We start from the raw sequence: 20,363 nt of genomic DNA, 5'->3' as shown, positions 1-20,363 counted from the left end.
CTGATACCAATTGTTAGGTCCCAATTTGTTTGTAGAAGGGGGGGTTGAATACAAACAGTACCAAATAATCGAATTAAATGCGGAATAAAAAATGTGAAACAAAATTCAAGTTAAATAAAAATATTATTAAACTTGAAAGGTGTTACAACAACTGTATCGATTACAAGGAATTAATCTCAAATTAATTATCACAAATTTAGAATAAATTCGACATGAACTTTTTCTATTTTTGCAATAATTAGAATCAAATGCTAAACGCGATTTGAGATTAAGTTCTAGGGATTTTGATCCGCTAGATTGTTACACAAGAACAAGATAAAGATTTCTAGTTGATTGGATTTAACTTTACAATCTAGAAATTTAATCTTGGATTAAACAGATGAAAAATGTAATATTTCAAGGCGGCTGCTTTTCTTGTTCTTTGTTCTTCTGTTTGAATGATAGATAATTGAAAGAAGGTCTTCTGCTTCTTTTTAATCAACAAACCAATAGAATTGAATTGGCATGACAATCCTATAGCTGGCAAGACTTTCGGTAGGACAATTGAATGAACTAGCAAGACAATCTGAATGAACTAGCATGACAATCAGAATGAACTAGCAAGACAATTATCCTCCTAGAGTAACTTTCGGTATGACAATGGAAAATGGCCTAGCATGACAATCGGTATGACAATCCTGATTGTCATGCTAGTTCATTTTCAATTGTCTTGCTGATTTAATGCTTGAATTTAATCCAATTAAGCTTCTGAAAATTCCTAAAATTCCTAGAATTAATTCAGAATTAATTAATCAATTAATTCAATTAATAAATAAATTATTCTTCGCAGATATAATTTACTTTCTTAATTAAATTAGATGACTTAATTAATTAATAGAGAATTAATTCTAGTCTTGAGCAGCGACCATTCTTCTGCAAATCTTCTGAAAATCACTGAAAATTATGAATCAATTCCATCACTTCAACGTTGACACTCGATGTACTGTCTGGTTCATGAGTGACTAACTTCCGTGACGTTTCTTCATGTCTTGACTGTGACACTTTGATTTTCTTTAAATTAAATCCTTGTAATTAATGATACTCTGACGAGATCTCTGTCACTTGATTAAATCCACGATCTTGATTTATATCACTGAGGCATGATCAACTTCTTGAACTTCTTCCAGTGAATTAACTCCTCAAGTCTGTAGATGAACCTTGTTTCTGAATCCTTTGACAGATATTACTTTGCGAGATCTCTCTGACGGTCAATCCACTATTTACTTATTACATTCTTATTTGAGTTGAGTTGAATCCTCGAATATACAAATAGGTCTATGACATATGATTTACAGTTTTCTTGGTGGATACTGGTGGAGTGCTTCACACTTGAGGAACAGCTGCTAAGGATCTCCGTTCATCGTTTTTGGATCGCCATTAAAGACCTCCATCTTTCCATTAACGTAAAGCTTCTTAAGGTAAACATATTGAACTACGAATTAAATATTATTTTTCGCATGGATCCTGCGGAGGGTTTCGGTTTTTTTTAAGATTTAAATTTACGTTTTCATTGCGTTTATGTGCTAAAGACCCTTAAATGGCATCAGAGCTACTTGCGAAAAGTTTTTAATTCGTCTATGTGTTTAACTATTTTCGATATATGAGCATGTACGTGATTCGCCATGATTTGATGTTGATATAATATGCTTATATATGTATGGTTTTGAATATATGATATTCATGTGAGTTGTATAATCATAAGATGATTATGTAATCTGTATATATACTGATATATACATGATTTATGTTTGTTCTAATTATGAGAATCATATTAGATACAGATTCTGAATTGGCTGCTGCAGATTTGCTGAAATCTGGGTCTGGTGTCCGATTTACGCAAACCAATACCCTATTCCATAGGCAAACGAGCGTCTGAACAAAACCAATAGCCAAAGCTATCAACAACTCGTCTGTAAGGCGTTTGACGTCGTTTACTGCCCGTAAACAGTGATTCTTTTTTTTCTGATTTGATTCTGATTTTTCTAATTTTTGTCATATTTTTTTATGATTAGATCATGGATAATATGATATTTTAAGATCAGATTATGTGTTTTAACATGCTTTTATGTGTTGTATGAGCATGGTGGATGGTTATGGCCTTTCGACCTTAGTGTAATGGTTTTGGTTTTGGTTTCAAATACGACTTGCATGTCGTCAATCTTTGTAATCATAAATCTCGAATGTAACTCGAGTTATTCTTGTAAGTTCATTATATTAGTTTTACTTTCAATCATGTAATGTAATTGAAGACTCAAGAAGGCTATCCAATGGAGGTGATACAAAGAAGAAGACGAGGCATACAGGAAGTCTAAACAAAGAAGAAGACTTATGTATTAAGTAGTTGTATTTATTTCCATCACCATATTAGATTGACCTTGATCTTTATCATGAGCTTGATAAAGATCACATAGGATGGGGCCATAACCAAACACATTTACTTTATTGCACTTTACATTTACTTGTTTATTTAATTATATATATGAGATATATGCCTATGTTTACCATGCGATGATAGATTTAGTTGAACTTAAATCAATATAAGGCGTGCTCTAGAAAATCTAGAATAGGAATCATTTCTTGCCTTAACAATAAATATTATGAATACGATCATGAGGTTCTTGTGTTTATGAAACACGTAATTGAATATGAATTTTCAATATTGAGAGAAAGGATGATTCTGTCAACAACAGATTTCTATCTGTAAGAAAGGGTTATTAAGTGACGCCTCTTGACAATGCTCCACCCGATCTGGGAATCATCTGATTATCGATTATTGATTTGAAATATTTAATTTAAAAGGAAGAATCTCTTTATAATATGATTATGATTGTAACGTAATATAATCCCTCTAAAATTAAATAATATCAAGTAGTAATTGGCCAATGACACAACGGGCTTGTGTCGGTCATAGCCTTCCAACATGGTAGAAAGTGGTTCTTATTTTTAAATCATTGTTGTTTCGTGCTACAGCCGAGGGCTTTGATTTCGAAATAAGAAATACTTGTTTATTACATAGAGTTGTGTGCATTGAATTAGAATCTAAAGGTCGGTACGTGCTACAGCCGTGGGCCGTTGGAGACTGATTCAATTGTACGAAATGTTGGGTTAGACTTGACTTAGAATATTGAGTTTGTCGTGCCACAGCCGTGACTCAATTATTCAAGAGGTTGAACTTATATTAGGGAATAACATAAGATGTAATTGACAAGAGTTGTCTGCCAATTGAACATCACATGACATTTCGTGCCACAGCCGAGGTTGTGTGACGGAATGTAGGATCCATATTCCCACTAGCATTATGAATGCTTAATTTTCATTTAGGGGGTTGAATAAATTAGATAAACTAGTGGGAGACACTTATGAATAAATACCCGATTCATACAGTGTTTTGAAATGAAATTGAATATTTGCTAAGTGTTGTTATGTGTTTATCATTTACAGATTTACTATATTCGTCATATCTTCTACACTATCACTCTGGAGCATACTAGATTCTCACAAGTTGACTGGTCCTAATTTAGCTATTTATTTTTACGGTAACAAGTTGGGGCACTGGAAGAGGAACTGCAAGGTTTACCTTGCAGAATTGAAGAAGAAGAAGGGTAGTAAGACTACCGCTTCTGATTCAGGCATGTTCATGATTGAAGTTAATATGTCACTAGGTCAAATTTCTATTTGGGTATTAGATACCGCCTATGGTTCTCATATTTGCAATTCGTTGTAAGGACTAAAGGGAAGTAGGACTCTTGAAAAAGATGAGGTGATTCTACGTATGGGTAATGGAGCAAGGGTTGCGGCCATATCTGTAGGATCATTTAGTTTACATATGCCTACGGGCAAGACTATTATTTTGAATAATTATTATTACATTCCCTCTATTGTGAGGAATATTGTTTCTATTCCTATGTTGGATTTGGATGGTTTTTCATTTATAATTAAGAATAATGAATGTTCTATCCTTAGAGATAATGTTCTTTATGGACTTGGTATTTTAAATAATGGTTTGTATGTATGTGACGTAGAGCATGATTTACTTCAGATTGAACAAACTAATAAAAGAAAATGAGATGATGAAAATCTGACCTATTTATGGCACTGTAGGCTAGGTCATATTAGTGAAAATAGACTACGGACATTGCATAAGGAAGGGTTACTTGACCCCTTTGATTTTGAATCATATCCTACATGCGAGTCTTGTCTATTGGGTAAAATGACCAAATCTCCATTTAGTGGACATGGAGAGAGGGCTGCAGATTTGCTAGGATTGGTACACACAGATGTATGTGGACCAATGTCTACGCAAGCCATGGGGGATTTTCGTACTTCATTACTTTCATAGATGATAGATCTGGATTCGGATATGTGTATTTGATGAAACACAAGTCTGAAGCCTTTGAAAAGTTCAAAGAATATAAACATGAAGTGGAGAAACAAACCAAACATAGTATTATAACTCTTCGATCAGATCGAGGTGGTGAATACTTGAATGGAGAGTTTCTAGATTATCTCAAAGAAAATGGTATAGTCTCCCAGTGGACTCGTCCATATACTCCACAGTTAAATGAGGTATCTGAAAGGAGAAATCGAACTTTGTTAGACATGGTTCGGTCCATGATGAGCTATGCAAATCTTCCAGTATTCCTATGGGGTTATGCATTGGAAACCTCATCATATTTACTGAATAAGGTGCCTTCCAAATCTGTTCCTCAAACACCATATGAGATATGGAAGGAAAGGAAACCGAGTCTTAAACACGTTAAGATTTGGGGATGTCTAGCTTATGTCAAGAAAGTTGACCCAGATAAGCTGGAATCTCGATCCGTAAAATGTAATTTTGTGGGATATCCTAAAGAGACTTTGGGGTATTACTTTTACACCGATCATCGGGTGTTTGTCTCCAGACATGCTACCTTCTTGGAAAAGGAGTTTATCTTTGACGGAAATAGTGGGAGCAAAATTGAACTTGATGAAGTTCAAGAAGCACAAACTACTACGAATCAAGTGGAAACACCTGTTCAGACTGAACAACCTTCTGTGGAACAGCCCATTCGTAGGATAGGGAGAGTGTCTCGCTAACCTGAGAGGTATTATGGCCTTGTCATTGAGAATGGCAATGAGTTGTCAGTCATTGATGATGACGACCCTGTGACCTATAATGAGGCTATGAGTAGTGTTGATTCAGAGAAATGGCATAGTGCCATGAAATTCGAAATGCAATCTATGTATACCAACCAAGTATGGACTCTGGTTGAGGCGCCTGAAGGTGTTAAGCCTATTGGGTGCAAGTGGGTATACAAAAGAAAGATTGGAGCAGATGGCCAGGTGGAGACCTATAAGGCCAGGCTCGTGGTAAAAGGATTCAAACAAAGGCAAGGGATTGACTTTGATGAAACTTTTTTGCCTGTAGCCCTGTTAAAATCAATTCAGATTTTGCTTGCGATTGCTGCTTACTACGACTATGAGATCTGGCAAATGGACGTGAAAATGGCCTTCCTCAATGGGGAACTTGAGGTGGAAGTGTATATGACACAGCCAGAGGGTTTTCTTTCCAAGGGAAATGAACACCTAGTGTGTAAGCTGCTACGAACCATATATGGTTTAAGGCAAGCTTCTCGTAGATGGAACATCCGTTTTGATGAGACAATCAAAGAGTTTGGTTTTATCAAAAACATAGATGAACCATGTGTCTACAAAAAGGTTAGTGGGAGCACGGTAACATTTCTTGTATTTTATATGGATGACATACTTCTTATTGGAAATGATATACGGATGCTACAATCAGTCAAAGTATGGCTATCAAAGAACTTCACCATGAAGGACTTGGGAGAAGCATCCTACATTTTCGGTATGAAGCTCTATAGAGATAGATCTAGAAGAATGATAGGTCTTACCCAGGGTACATACATCTAGAAAGTGCTTAAAAGGTTTAGCATGGAAAACTCCAAAAGAGGTCTCATACCGATGAGCCATGGAGTGTCCCTTTCTGAAAAAATATCTCCTAAGACACCTGAGGAAAGAGAGTGTATTAGTAAGATTCCTTATGCTTCAGCAATAGGATCTATCATGTACGCGATGTTGTGTACAAGGCCTGATGTTGCTTATTCAACTAGTGAGACGAGCAGATATCAGTCCAATCCAGGTGAAGACCACTGGAAAGCAGTGAAAAACATCCTTAAGTACGTGCGAATGACTCAGGACATTTTTCTTGTTTTGGTGGTGAATCTGAGTTGAAAATAGAGGAGATGTCAACATCGAGAGAGTTGACACACATAACAATGTAGCAGACCCACTCACAAAGCCACTTTCTCAGAGTCACTTTGATCGTCATAAAGACAAGATGAGTATTAGATACCAGAGTGATTGGCTTTAGTACAAGTGGGAAAAAGAGATATGTCCTAAGTCCAATCATGTATGAGGATTTAGGAATAACTTTTATATAATCTGTTTTGATTTCATTGATATTAATAAAAGATTTGTTTTGTTTTTATTACGGGCTCTATTTATTTAAATGTTTAAATAAGATATACCACAGTTTAGAGTAAAGCTTTTTATAGATTGTGATGAGATCATAATAATGAGACCTAAAAGATGATAACTCTAAACTTAAATAGTTCCTGGTCGTAGGATTACTAACTGGTAATTAATAATCCGCAAAGATCGGTACATACTATGCTTGCTTCATTATGAAGGATGTCTGTTCTCATAGACATTTGTGTGGTGACACTATAGCTAGTATGTAGGTGCTTATTATAGAATAAGTTCACTGAACATGACTCACACAGCTGAACAACTGATGGAGTTCACTCACGTGTCAGCAGTTGTTCACATATTGATAGTTGTACAAGTATCCTTAGACTTGAGGTCATCATAGTCATCTTGTGTACACTGAACTATGCTTTGGTTTAGTTCTTAGTCTCAAGGGACAATTATAAGGGCTCTACTGGGTATAGGAATTTGTACACGAAGATAGTGTATGATCAATAAAGGATCTACCCCTTCCAGTGTAGGAAGAGAATGTTCAATGCTGATCCACTTATGTTAGTTCAGGAATCTCTGGCCAGAGTGAATGAAATTAGAAAGGAGTTTCTAATTTACATTAAATAGAACTAAGCATAGTGAATGGGAAAGCAAGTGATTAAATAAGATAGGCTTGACACAAGTTCCATGTCTTGTATTTAATCGTGACATTGCAGGGTAGAAGGAATTAATTGTACGGTAACTATTCACTGAATAGGTTTTTGGTATTCTAAGCAGTGAATTCGTATTATCCGGATAGTCGCGATATGCTGAGAAGTATCCCTCACGATGTAGAATAAATATGATAAATTAATTAATCATATTTAATGAATTAGAGAATTTATATAAATAATGATAAAATAGTTTATTATTATCTATTTCTACTACCTGCTTAATATTGAACCTACAGGGTCACACCATAAAAGAGAATGATTTAATGGTGGAGGAATTAATTAATAATGGCTGATAATTATTTATTTATGAAATAAATAATTAATTGGCAAATTTAATAATTGATTAAAAGAGATTTAATTGTTTATAAATTAATTAAGAAAAGTTCTTAATATTATTAATTAAGAATTTAATTTTTGGAAATTAAATCAAGTGAGAGAATTATTTCTAAAGAGTTTAGAAAAAGGATTAATAATTAAAAGGTGTTTTAATTATTAATGAGAATAATAAAGGGTTAATAATAATAATATTTTATGGGAAAATTTTCAGCTGAAAAGTTTGCCTATAAATATACTAGTATAAACCCTATTTTTGCCTCAACCAAAAAGATTTACAAAACCCTAATTCTCTCCATCTCCTCCTCCTTCATTACATCATTTTCTTGGTGGATACCGGTGGAGTGCTTTACACTTGAAGAGCAGCTGCTAAGGATCTCCGTTTATCATTTTTGGATCGCTATTAAAGACCTCCATCTTTCCATTAACGTAAAACTTTTTAAGGTAAACATACTGAACTATGAATTAAATATTATTTTTTGCATGGATCCTGCAGAGGGTTTCAGTTTTTTTTTAAGATTTAAATTTACGTTTTCGTTGCATTTATGTGCTAAAAACCCTTCAATTATATCCCCCTATGGCAATTTCAGTACAAGCCCCAATCCTGTTCCATTCATATTTGAAGCTCCATCAGTGTATAACGTTCATGTGACCCCCCTATGGCTTAGACTGAAATCATCCACAAAGTCAGCTAAGACTTCTGATTTTACGGAAGTCATTGTGTAATGCCCCCAAATCCGGGGTCAGAGGATTTGGTCGTCACGCTGAAACCTTAATCCAGAATAAATTGTTAAATCAATAAATAAATGCCAGCTGTTGAAATATAGAATCTGTGACCCCAAACTATACCAAGATCATTTCAGGTTACAGTTCTAGAAACAAGATATCTAAATTCCACGAATAAATTTTTTACTTTCTTTTAGAACTCTTTTCAACAAATTCCAAAACTCAAATCTTAACCCGCTAGTATAACTTCGAAAAGAAGTATACTAGGCCCAACTATAAAATAACACAATTTTAATATAACATAAAAAACTTTATACAAAAGAACTTACACTAATCCGCAAACCCAGGACCAACCACCTTCCAAAAGCTTCTTCCTTTGCTTTCTCGAATTACGCAGCTAAACAACGCAAGCTAATCCTCACTGGAGAATAAATTTAAAAACAGGCAAGTATGAGGTGAAGAAATACTCAGCAAGTTCAGTATAACGTATATAGGGTCATTTTGATATAAAACGACATCTAAAATAGAGCAGAACCTTTAAAATCATAATTGCTGAATCAGAAAATTTTAGTTGAGGAACCCCAGAATTGGTTTTTTACTTGTATTCAAAACCCTTTGGTATTTTCGAGCGAAATGCTTCAGCAATACTTTGAATCTTGACGAGGATAAAACTCATAAAAATAGTGTTTACAGAAATACCGTAAACGACAATAACATGAAATAATGGTTATGGTGTGGCGCCCTCCAAACCCGGGTCAAAAGTTTGGGGTCCACACACACACCTTAATTATAACCTGCTTATAACAATAATAAAGATAATAATAATATATGAAATGACCCTACTTACCAACCACCACGGACCGTAACAGGTTAAAGTATGCACACAAGCCAAACACACTAATATATTACAAACCGTTCAAATCCCAACTATTTCAAATTCAAACTGAGTATTAAACATTATTACAAACTTTTACAAACATAAATTATTCCAAAAGAAGCCTACTAGCTCAGCTTTCTCAACCTGAACCCCTAGCTCTCGCGCTGGACTGGGGATCCTCTTTACCAACTGGTTCCTTTTTAACTGGAAAGAATATAAACAACATCGCACAAATGAGCTAACTAGCTCAGCAAGTCACAATGATAAAACTGAGAATAATGATCATCAGGTGAATATGGTTATGATATCAAGTGAACAATGGATTATGATTTAGAATTGGATATTATACTTTTAATTTAAAACCAAGGTTAGGCTGCTGATCAGTCACGCACTAACCCCGAGCAAGGCACACAGCATTGCTCTAACTACTGGATCCAAGGCACACATTGGCCTAACTTGACCATTATATGGTCTGACCACGAATCTGGTCCACAATTTTATAAAAACAATCCAATTCTAATATAATAACAGAATATGCAATAATAAACAATAATCGAAATCATTAACAACAATAAATGTTTAACAATGAAAGGGTTTTAATCCTTGTAAGGATCAACAAGGTACTTTCAAAGCTTGAATGCTGGGTAATGAAAGAATTGGATAACAAAGGAAACAACGTTTCAGGGTTTCAAGGATTTGGTCTTTCAAAGCATAAGATATCATGGATTGAGTATATAATAATTCAGTGCAGTGTCTGGTATTTAGTTTGTATGTATTTGTGGAGTAGTATCGTAGATTTATGGTTCGTGTTTGGGTATACAATAATCAATGGCTTAGAAAGAATATGGTTCATAGCTCAAGAATAATAACTGAAATCAGGATTTAGGTTTTCGTGCTTCAAAGCACTTGCAATGTCAACAAGACTATCAAGAATTACAATATGTTGAGAAAGTTCAGAACACTTGCCTGATATTAGCTTACTATCCTGCACTTGCTTTCAATCACAATCGTCTTACTCCTCTACTACCTGTTTCCCTTTCCTACGCCTTGCCTCTTCTGCTCACATATCATAAGCATCTATCAATCATCAACTCGCAGGATTCTATTCAATACATACTTCTATCTACCCTTCGTTTTACCCAAATCCGATTAACGGATTGAAATCTATGCAATAACCAAGTAAACACCGAATATATAGACCGATAATCAAACAACAGGTCACGTATAACACATAATACATCACGTAATCAATGACATATCATCTATAAAGAAGTCTCGGGTCATAAATATGCTTTCGGGTATTTAAAATGATTTTTAAAACATTTTTCGGAATTAAAACGGGTCGTTGGATCAATTTCGGGTTAATAAACAGGGTTCGGTTGGCCCATTCTGGCTCCGAAATAATTTTAGAATAATTATCGAGCCTTGAAAATAATTTAGAATAATATTTTAAAGCTCGAAACTATTTTTCAAAATTTTTAAATCATTTTCAAATAATTAAATCTAATTAAATAACTAATTAAAATCAATTAATAATTAATTAAATCAATTAATCAATTAATTTTCGAATTAATTGACTAATTAATCAATTAAAAATTAACTGAAATTAATTAACTAATTAATTCAGATTTATTTGTGAATTAAAAATAATTTTCGGAATTAAAATAATAATTTTTTAGAATTTTCAGAAATTAAAAATGAATTTTTATAATAAAAATAAATAGGAAATATGATTTTTAAACATTTTATAAACAGGAATCCTAAATTTGCAAAGTCTGGAAACTTCAGGGACCTAACTGCATCGTTTTCAAAAGTTGGGGTACTAAACTGCAATTTTTTACACCCCGTCGCCGGAAAACACAGAGGTGGCCGGAGAACACGTTCCCGGCGTCCTCACCCCACCAACACCTCCAGATCACATCTACACAACACCAGGAATACAACCATGCAATCAATTCATCCTAACAATCCCTGAGTTGGCCGGAATTTGGCCGTGAAATTTCCCAGTTTCTGGCGAACATCGGAAAACTTCAAAACACAACTCCCTTCTCTACAGACCTCGTTGGTTCATGAAACTTATACGACTAGATTGCAAATTTCACAGAGAACACAACCCACTATAACACAACATCAATCTATCACTGAATAAGAAACCCCCAAATTTCAATTAAGAACATTCATACGGGTTATAAACCCTAATTTTGAAATTCGAAAATTAAACTCAAATTTGAACATGTTATTGAACTCCAAATCAGACGTATGACATATGAAAATCATCAGGAAAACAAGCTCTACGACATGCAATCATCAAATCATACAAACAATCATCCGAACAAAAATTCATATTTTTAATAAAATAAATTCGAAAATAAATAATTTTTTAGAAAAATAACCTTGATTTCTGCAGTGAAATAAAGTTCAGAATCTGATAGAACACCTCAGATCCTTTGTTTTGGTTACTCAAGCTTTAAAAACAGAGATCGGTAACGCCTTCGTTTTGCTGTTTGATTCTTAGAACAGTTTATGTAATTAGGGTTTTTCTCTGAAAATTATATAATAAACTATCTGCAAATGATTTTGATACGAAATAAAATACGGTAAAAGGCTATTTATAATTACGGAAAATTTGTATCCCGTTGGATCATTCCGGATATAAAATAGTATGTTTATCTGTAAAAACTGATCCAAACGGTATCGGTTTTCGGGATAATTATCCAAATCAGTACAATTTGTACTGCGGTCTTGGTCTCAGCGCCTGGTTTCACGTATTACGAAGTGATAATTGGGATAGTTTAATAAAAAGCTCCCGTTTATCGAAAATACGGGTTTTATTGATTTACCGAAACGAATATTGTATCGAAAATATTGTGCCGGGACCCGCGCAGGACAAACCGTACGCTGGATCGAAAAAGTCGAAACATGGAAAATGCTCGGAATATTACAATTAGGTTAGGAAGGAGTTCTCGAAAGAGTTTCGGGTTCCAAAAACGTAACAACGGTTGACGTCAGTTGGTTCCCGTTTTTATAAAATAGATTTTAATTACCCGGAAAAAGATTTTAGAAATTTCATATAATTCTTATAAATCCATAAACCAACATAAAAATAATTAGGAAGATATGACAATTATCTATATTTTATTTTGGACATATAAGAATTAAAATACTCAATTAATATTATTTTTGAATATTCATGTACAGATAACACTTAACAATTAGCTCACAGAATAGATACTGAACACACATAATAATTATATAATAGCAAAATAATTACACGATATGTCCCGGATATTACATCCTTCCCCCCTTAAAAGGATTCTGTCCTCAGAATCTCTAAGAAAACAAATGAGGGTATTTTTCTCTCATATCACTTTCTAACTCCCAGGTTGACTCTTCAACCTTTGGATTTCTCCACAATACTCTTACTAACTTTTACCACTTTATTTCTCAATACTTTCTCTCTTGCCTCTAGAATCTCTATCGGACTCTCTACATATGATAAATCTGCCTGAAGCTCTATTGGCTCATATTCTATTACATGCCTGGAGTCTGGATTATATTTCTTAAGCATCGATACATGAAAAACATTGTGAATGTGCTCCATGTGCGGAGGTAACGCCAATTCGTAAGCTACTTTGCCAACGCGCTTTAGGATCTCAAAATGTCCGACATATCTTGGGCTTAGCTTCCCTTTCTTTCCAAACCTCGTTAGTCCTTTCCATGGTGATACTTTCAGTAATACCAAGCTTCCTTCTTCAAATTCCATGTCTTTCCTTGATTGGTCTGCATATTTCCTCTGACGATTTTGAGCGGCTATTAATCTTTTCTGGATAAGTTCAACAACTTCCTTTGTCTGCTGTACCAGTTCAGGTCCAAGTATCTTACGTTCTCTTACTTCGTCCCAATATATTGGAGATCTACATTTGCGTCCATAAAGGGCTTCATAGGGTGGCATTCCAATGCTGGCATGATAACTTTTGTTGTAAGCAAACTCTACCAGGGGTAAATGTTCGTCCCAACTTCCTTTGAAATCAATAGCACAAACACGTAACATATCCTCAATTGTCTGGATCGTTCTTTCACTTTGGCCATCCGTTTGGGGGTGATAAGTTGTACTCATATTCAGTCTTGTTCCCAAACATTCTTGAAAACTCTTCCAGAATCTTGAATTAAACCTTGGATCTCGATCAGATACGATAGACACTGGAACTCCATGACGAACTACAATTTCTTTTAGGTACATATGGACCAACTTGTCGAGCGAAAATCTTTCATTTATAGGAAGAAAATGAGCTGACTTGGTAAGTCTATCCACTATAACCCAAATGGCATCATGATTAGCCCTTGTCCTTGGTAATCCAACTATGAAATCCATGGTTATATGTTCCCACTTCCACTCTGGAATCTCCAATGGCTGTAGCAATCCGCTTGGTCTTTGATGTTCTGCTTTAACTCTCTGACAGGTATAATATTTGCTAACCCATTCCGCAATTTCCCTCTTCATATCTGGCCACCAATAATTCTTCTTTAAATCTCTGTACATTTTGGTAGTCCCTGGATGGATGGAATATCTTGAACTATGTGCTTCTTGTAAAATTTCATTCTTTAACTCCGTCACTGGTGGAATCCAGATTCTAGATGAAAATCTCAAAATGCCTTGAGCATCCTTCTGCGTGCATAATTCTTCACCTACCAAACGATTTATATCTTGATCTATTACATCTTTCTGACATTTCTTTATTTTCTCCAACAACTCTGGCTGGAAAGTCATACTGTACACTTTCGCTTCCTCAGGTTCGCAAACTCTAATTTCCAATTCCAATTTTTGAAATTCCTTATATATATATTCAGGTACTGATAACTCATTTAACTTTTCCTTCCGACTTAATGCGTCTGCCACCACGTTCGCCTTACCGGGATGATAATTAATTGAGCAATCATAATCCTTGATCAATTCTAACCATCTCATTTGCCTCATATTAAGTTCCTTTTGGGTAAATATATATTTCAAACTTTTGTGATCCATGAAAATCTCACACTTTTCTCCATACAAATAATGTCTCCAAATCTTCAAAGCAAAAACTATAGCTGCTAGCTCCAAGTCATGAGTAGGATACTTTTGTTCGTGTGGTTTCAATTACCTTGACACATACGCAATCACCTTGTCGTGCTGCATAAGAACACATCCTAATCCTTTGTAGGAAGCATCGCTATAAATTATGAAATTCCCTTGATCGTCTGGAAGTGACAAAACAGGTGATGTGATTAATCTCCGCTTCAATTCCTGAAAACTTTCTTCGCACTTGTCATTCCATATAAACTTTTCATTCTTTCGTGTAAGCTTTGTTAATGGTGTGGCAATTCTTGAGAAATTATGAACGAATCGTCGATAATATCCTGCCAATCCCAAGAAACTTCTTACCTCAGTGGGTGTTCTCGGTCTTTCCCATTTCGTAATTGCCTCGATCTTTGCCGGGTCCACTTTGATCCCTTCGTTACTAACTATGTGTCCTAAGAACTGAACTTCATGTAGCCAAAACTCACACTTCGACAATTTAGCATATAACTTCTTTTTCCTTAAAATCTCCAAAGCTGTCCTTAAATGTTCCGCATGATCCTCCTCCGTCTTTGAATAGATCAAAATATCGTCTATAAATATTATAACGAACTTGTCCAAATATTCCTTGAAAATTCTGTTCATCAGGTCCATAAACGTTGCTGGGGCGTTGGTCAATCCAAAAGACATCACTAAAAACTTATAATGTCCATACCTTGTTCTGAAAGCTGTCTTTGGTATATCTTCTGGTTTGATCTTTAGTTGATGATATCCTGATCTTAAATCAATTTTGGAGAAGTACTTGGCTCCCTTCAATTGGTCAAACAGATCATCAATTCTGGGTAACGGATACTTGTTCTTGATTGTCAGCTTGTTGAGCTCCCTATAGTCGATGCACAGTCTCATGCTTCCATCCTTCTTCTTGACAAATAATACCGGGGCTCCCTACGGGGATACGCTGGGTCTGATTACTCCTTTCTCTAACAATTCTTGCAATTGTTTTGCTAGCTCTTTCATCTCAACAGGCGCCATTCTGTACGGGGCCTTGGATACTGGTTCGGTTCCAGGTGCTAAGTCGATTGCAAATTCAATTTCTCTATCTGGAGGAAGTCCTGGAAATTCGTCGGAAAATACGTCTGGAAATTCATTCACTACTGGGATATCTTCAAGTTTTGCTGGCTCCTGACTTTTTTCAATCACGTATGCTACGAAATGCTCGTATCCTTGCCGTAGTAACTTCTTGGCTTGAATCATCATTAAGAACTTCTTTACTTGTTTCTGACCTTTGAACGTTACTATTCTTTCGTCTGGCATTTTCACTATTACTTTCTTATTTTGACAATCTGTCTGAGCATCATGCTTAGATAACCAATCCATCCCTAATATCACATCAAATTCTCCTAACTTAAACGGTATCAAATCTACATAAAACTTACTACCAGAAATCTCAATCTCACAATTCCCACAAACTTGGTTAATAGTTAAACGTTCTTGATTTGCTAATTCCACAGTCATTATTTCATTTAAATACCCAACTGGACAATTTAACTTACTAAAAAAATCTTGTGAAACAAACGATCGAGTTGCTCCCGAATCTATTAACACTTTGGCACATAAAGAATTCACATTGAGCGTACCTGCCACGACATCCGTATCCTGGATAACATCCTTCACTGACATGTCGAAAACTCTAGCCCTTGGAGTCTCATTTACTGCTGGGGTAGATCCCATAATTCTCAATGCATTACTAACTGGGGCTGGTGTCTTGCAATCCCTGGCCATATGTCCGGGCTTCCCACATTTAAAGCATGTAAATCCAATGACTGGAACTTTCACTGCTGGATTCCGGATAGGTTGATCTTTATTTGCTGGCTCTCTTGCTGGCTGATTTCGGCACTCCCTCGAGTAGTGCCCTTTCTGGTTGCATTTAAAACATACCACATTCAACTTGTTACAAACTCCTCCATGCTTCTTTCCACATACTTGACAATCTGGAAAAGTTAATCTCAACTGATTCGGCTGATTCACATTAGCTGAACGATTGCCCTGGCCTCCGTCTCATACATTTTGTCTCCTGAAATTAAAATTTCTCCCTGGTTGAAACTTGCCCTTCTTAAAATTTGGAAACTTCCCTGTTTGTGACTGACCCTCACTTCCCTCAACTTTCCTTTTCTTGCTTTCCTTATCTTTCTGGAACATCTCACTCTCTGTCTCTGCGATCATAGCCTTCTGTACAACCCCGGCATAGGTATCCAATTCAAAAATAGCTACCTTCCCTCTGATCCATGGCTTCAAGCCTTGCTGGAATCTCTTAGCTTTCTTTCTATCAGTATCAACATACGACGGCACATACCTTGACAATTCCTCAAACTTCCCCTCATAATCTGTTACCGACATGTTTCCTTGCTTTAATTCTAAAAACTTCAGCTCCATTTGATCCTGAACAAACTGAGGAAAATACTTTTCTAAAAACAATTCCTTGAACCTTTCCCAACTAATAACATATGTGCCTTCTAATGTCTTCACTATTTCCCACCAATAGGTGGCCTCATTCTTCAGATAGTAACTTGCAAATTCAACCTTCTGCTCCTCTTTCACTTTTACCAAGGCAAAAGCCTTCTCTATTTCCTTTAACCACACATTTGCCTCAATTGGCTCTAAGGAACCCTTGAATTCTGGTGGGTTTACTGCCTGAAAAGTTTTAAAAGTTACCTGGGGATTGGTCTGTCTCTGCTGTTGTTGTGCCAGGTGAACTGTTTGTTGGGCCAAGATTTGAAGAATCTGGGCTATTGCTGGGTCCATGGGTCCTGGGTTCACATTCTGGTTTATATCATTTTGATTGTTATTGTTGTTGGTTTCTTCATTCTGGGTGTTGGTGCGGGTATTTCTTTCGGGAGGCATTTTTTGTAAAGAATCAATCAATTTATTTAGCTTTTGAATCAAATATTTGCATAAAAGGAAAGTTTTGTAAAACAGGAATATCTCTTTTTGAAAACAGTTGTAACTAAGTAAATTGCATGCTTCTTTACAGAATATAAACAGTTATGGAAAATAGGGTACATGGTATCACAGGGTATAACTGGTGCAATAAATAAGGTAAGGTAAAACATGTGCAATAAAATAAATGACAGTGCTGGAAAGGAAAAGGTACTGATATATATAGATCAAAGGTTTTAGGGTAGTACAAGCGTAAAGACGCTTCAAAAGTAAAAGCAAAAAGGGTACAACAACCTACTCACTAGTCAGCATCGCTAGTCTATAAATACAACTCAAGAGTCTACTAATACACACTACACACTACTGTACATACTACATAATCATAACAACAACACTGCTCAGCATCTCCATCTCAGAATCTCTAACTCAGCTCCAAGGAAACTCTGGTCCTGCCAGCCTCTCAAAGTCCTCCATCACCTCAGTAGCCCAGCCCAACAGTGCATCAGGGCCTCTGCCAGGTAGTGTAGCTCCATATAGCCTAGCCTCAAGAACCCTCCATGTCACATGAATCTCCTCTTGAAGCTCCCTCACACCACGATCAACATCTGTAGTCCTGATGATATGCTGTAACTCTCTAATCTGAGCCAACAAGGAATCACGCTCCAATAGAAGAACCTCATACCGGTAATAAGGAACTGGGGGCAATGTAGACTGGAATGGGGCACTCGCTACTGAATGCCTAATGGAATCTGAATCAGCTGGTGGGGGTCCTCTAACAGGTGGCCTCATGCCTGGAGGTGGAATAGCCTGCAATGGTACGGGCTGCAACACCGGTGGAGGTAGAATAGCCAATGCTGGTGGAATCACAGGACGTGGATCCGATGCTGGTGCTCCAACTGAAGGCTCTGAGTGATCAGCTGATACGGGAATAAAAGAGTCGGCCATCTCTACTATCTGAAATCATATCATAATATAAGAATCTCGTACCACGACGCAAACTATACTAATACCGGTTATACCATAACACTCAACCTCTCGACGTTCTATCATCCTATACCTTATTTCTAATCCTATCCCTCTACCCATTCCCGTCAACCTAGGCTTGTGTCAGTGACTTATAACCTGTAGCTCTGATACCAAACCTGTGGCGCCCTCCAAACCCGGGTCAGAAGTTTGGGGTCCACACACACACCTTAATTATAACCTGCTTATAACAATAATAAAGATAATAATAATATATGCAATGACCCTACTTACCAACCACCACGGACCGCAACAGGTTAAAGTATGCACACAAGCCAAACACACTAATATATTATAAACCGTTCAAATCCCAACTATTTCAAATTCAAACTGAGCATTAAACATTATTACAAACTTTTACAAACTTAAATTATTCCAAAAGAAGCCTACTAGCTCAGCTTTCTCAACCTGAACCCCTAGCTCTCGCGCTGGACTGGGGATCCTCTTTACCAACTGGTTCCTTTTTAACTGGAAAGAATATAAACAACATCGCACAAATGAGCTAACTAGCTCAGCAAGTCACAATGACAAAACTGAGAATAATGATCATCAGGTGAATATGGTTATGATATCAAGTGAACAATGGATTATGATTTAGAATTGGATATTATACTTTTAATTTAAAACCAAGGTTAGGCTGCTGATCAATCACGCACTAACCCCGAGCAAGGCACACAGCATTGCTCTAACTACTGGATCCAAGGCACACATTGGCCTAACTTGACCATTATATGGTCTGACCACGAATCCGGTCCACAATTTTATAAAAACAATCCAATTCTAACATAATAACAGAATATGCAATAATAAACAATAACCGAAATCATTAATAACAATAAATGTTTAACAATGAAAGGGTTTCAATCCTTGTAAGGATCAACAAGGTACTTTCAAAGCTTGAATGTTGGGTAATGAAAAAATTGGATAACAAAGGAAACAACGTTTCAGGGTTTCAAGAATTTGGTCTTTCAAAGCATAAGATATCATGGATTGAGTATATAATAATTCAGTTCAGTGTCTTGTATTTAGTTTGTATGTATTTGTTGAGTAGTATCGTAGATTTGTGGTTCGTGTTTGGGTATACAATAATCAATGGCTTAGAAAGAATATGGTTCATAGCTCAAGAACAATAACTGAAATCAGGATTTAGGTTTCTGTGCTTCAAAGCACTTGCAATGTCAACAAGACTATCAAGAATTACAATATCTTGAGAAAGTTCAGAACACTTGCCTGATATTAGCTTACTATCCTGCACTTGCTTTCAATCACAATCGTCATACTCCTCAACTACCTGTTTCCCTTTCCTATGCCTTGCCTCTTCTGCTCACATATCATAAGCATCTATCAATCATCAACTCACAGGATTCTATTTAACACATACTTCTATCTACCCTTCGTTTTACCCAAATCCGATTAACGGATTGAAATCTATGCAATAACCAAGTAAACACCGAATATATAGACCAATAATCAAACAACAGGTCACGTAATCAATGACATATCATCTATAAAGAAGTCTCGGGTCATAAATATGCTTTCGGGTATTTAAAATGATTTTTAAAACATTTTTCGGAATTAAAACGGGTCGTTGGATCAATTTCGGGTTAATAAACAGGGTTCGGTTGGCCCATTCTGGCTCTGAAATAATTTTAGAATAATTATCGAGCCTTGGAAATAATTTAGAATAATATTTTAAAGCTCGAAACTATTTTTCAGAATTTTTAAATCATTTTTAAATAATTAAATCTAATTAAATAACTAATTAAAATCAATTAATAATTAATTAAATCAATTAATCAATTAATTATCAAATTAATTGAGTAATTAATCAATTAAAAATTAACTGAAATTAATTAACTAATTAATTCAGATTTATTTGTGAAATAAAAATAATTTTCAGAATTAAAATAATAATTTTTTAGAATTTTCAGAAATTAAAAATGAATTTTTATAATAAAAATAAATAGGAAATATGATTTTTAAACATTTTATAAACAGGAATCCTAAATTTGCAAAGTCTGGAAACTTCAGGGACCTAACTGCATCGTTTTCAAAAGTTGGGGTACTAAACTGCAATTTTTTACACCCCGTCGCCGGAAAACACAGAGGTGGCCGGAGAACACGTTCCCGGCGTCCTCACCCCACCAACACCTCCAGATCACATCTACACAACACCAGGAATACA

This window comes from Apium graveolens, chromosome 1 (genome assembly GCF_009905375.1).
Source record: "Apium graveolens cultivar Ventura chromosome 1, ASM990537v1, whole genome shotgun sequence".
NCBI classification, from domain to species: domain Eukaryota; kingdom Viridiplantae; phylum Streptophyta; class Magnoliopsida; order Apiales; family Apiaceae; genus Apium; species Apium graveolens.
Note: the sequence above shows the minus strand (reverse complement) of the source record.